Below are 2,720 nucleotides of genomic sequence, written 5' to 3'. Positions count from 1 at the left end.
CTATAATCAGAGAAAAAACCCAAACAATCAAAAGTTCATTATAACTGAAGAGTAATGAATGAGGGGGAGAGTAACAGGAGACAAAATCAAGGAGGTAGACGGGACAGGACTTAAAGGGCTTTATTGATCTTGGTAGAGAGCTTGGGTTTGTTCTAAATGAAATTCAAAGACACCAGAAGCCTTTAAATCAGAGTATGACATGATATGATTTATTTTTAAAAAGCATTAGTCTGACTGCTGTGTGGTAAGTGGATTGTGGGAAGCAAGAGCGGAAGTGCCAAGGGCCACTAGGAAATCATGTAGTCATCTATGTAAGATGATGGTGTATTGGGAAATAACAATAGATACAGAAAGCATAGATGGATTTAGGATACATTTGGAGATGGAATCAGCAGCATGAACTAGTGGTTTGGAGCAGGAAGTCAATAAAGGAAAAAAATCAAGAATGACTCATGGTTTTGCTTTAAGCCATTGGCTGAATAGCAGAGACTTTTTTTTTTTTTTAATATGGGGAAAATTGGAGAGGAAGATATAGTCCCTATTGACTCTTGATGATAATCAGTCAGGAAGATGGGCTCTCAAAGATTGACCAAAACTAGTCTGGGAATATTTGGATTTCATATTTATTACTCAGGGAACATGGGAGTCTCTCATCACTTTCTTCAGCATCTTGGTGAAACTTTAGAACGTTTTATCAAGTGTGGGTTCCACACAACTCAGCTTAATCCCTTTAGGCATCCCTGACAATATGGCAGCCAGAGCCCATATGCAGCCCCTATGCTGTGGTTACTCTTTACCTCCAGTAGCTATGGCATTTATCCTACTGAGGGATATGATATACTAACAGGTTTCCTTTTCCCTGGGACTTGGCTTTAGAAATGCTATTATTTGGATAAAAAGTGAACTGACAAGACAGATTTTAAAAGTAGTAGTCAAGTATGTTCTCTGAGAGGAATTAACTATTAGAATAATAGTTACAATTTATCGAGATCTTATTCTATGCCAACCACTGAACTAAGTGGTTTATACCTGCTTTTTATCTGAGGTATATGGTACCTTTAGCTCATTTGCTATATGCAACACCACTATTCAGGGAGGTTAAGTAACTCAAGGTCACAGAATGAGCAAGAGTGGATCTGCGATCAAACACAGGCTTGTCATTCTTCATATTTTACATTCTTAACCCCCACATGAAATATTTTTTCCTTGTTGATACTTTCCTAATAAATACCTAAAAGTCTACGATTTTATATAACATATATTTGTATATTTACACAGAAGCAGACACACACACACACAACCTTAATTAAGAATCATAGCAACCCTTGAAGGAAGGTATTGTAATTCCTTTTTTTTCTGATAAAGAAAGTGAAGCTTAGAGCACCCAATACATTTTTTTAAGCTCACAGAGCTACAATTTGGAGCTTCTGGGTTTTGTTATAATTCTAAATCTCAATCCCACTTTGTTTCCTAGGCTTATTTCTCCAATATAAAAAGTAGTAAAAAGAGAAGACATTTATTTTAAAACTATGACTTAGTATTTACTATATGCAGGTATCTTCTAAGAATTCAAACATAATCTTTTAAAAGATCTAATTGCTGAGACTTCTGCTTCTCATCATGATGGAGTAATAGGTACCAGACTTACCTTCCTGCCATAAATAATACAAAATTGGACAAAATGTAAGAACCTACATGTAAGAACCTACAATACTGTTTGAGGCATTGAGTATCAAGCAGTGTGGTTCTGTGACCCTTCAGAGAGGAGAAATACAAAATGAGCCCCAAGTGTTTCCAATGTTCTGCCTGGGAGATTTTTCTGGACAGGGAAGATGTGTCCAAGGAGAGAACAGAAGTACTAGTAAGTTGAGTAGTCAGAGATCTGCGTTTGGACTCATTGAAGTGTCTAGACTTTGTGCAATAGGGCAATGGAGAGAAGGAAGCAGTGCAGGGATGAGTGTAGAAACACACTTATGGTTTTCGCATGGTCCTAGATGAGTGTTGGGCTGTGCAAGAGCAGGACAAAACTCACTGAGGCTTAACAGAGAGTAGATGCTGTACAACTGAAACTTGAATGTAAATATCAGAGATCACACATTGCTGAAGGTGCTGAAATGCTGGCTCATCCAAAGTGGAGAAACCTCACTAAGTACATTGGGCATTCAAATGACACCCTAGAAGGATTAGACTTTAGGATTAAAGACCCCCCCTGGAGTAAAAGTGATACCTTAGGACTGAGGACAAAACTGAAATGGCCCCCAAACAAAAACCAAAAGGAATACTGGCAGTTTCAAGAGCATCTCCCATAATTTATCTACGTGTTAGAACAAAACACAATGCCTTTTCTAGGAAGAATACAGTACTCGGACTGCCTATTAATGCATCACCTACGATCTCCAGCAATAAATTAAAAAATTACTAAATGTGTGAAGAAGCAAGATAATGTAACAAATAATTTTGAGAAGGCAATAGACATATATCCTGGGCATATATCCAGAAGAGATGAAAACTCCAATTCAAAAAGATAAATGCACCCCAGTGTTCATAGCAGCACTATTTACAATAGCCAAGACATAGAAACAAGCTAAATGTCCATTGACAGATGAATGGATAAAGATGTGGTACATAGATACAATGTAATATTACTCAGCCATAAAAAAGAATGAAATAACGCCATTTTCAGCAACATGGATGGACCTAGAGATTATCATACTAAGTGA

This window comes from Physeter macrocephalus, chromosome 2 (assembly GCF_002837175.3).
Source record: "Physeter macrocephalus isolate SW-GA chromosome 2, ASM283717v5, whole genome shotgun sequence".
Taxonomy (NCBI): domain Eukaryota; kingdom Metazoa; phylum Chordata; class Mammalia; order Artiodactyla; family Physeteridae; genus Physeter; species Physeter macrocephalus.
This window is presented reverse-complemented; position numbering follows the sequence as displayed.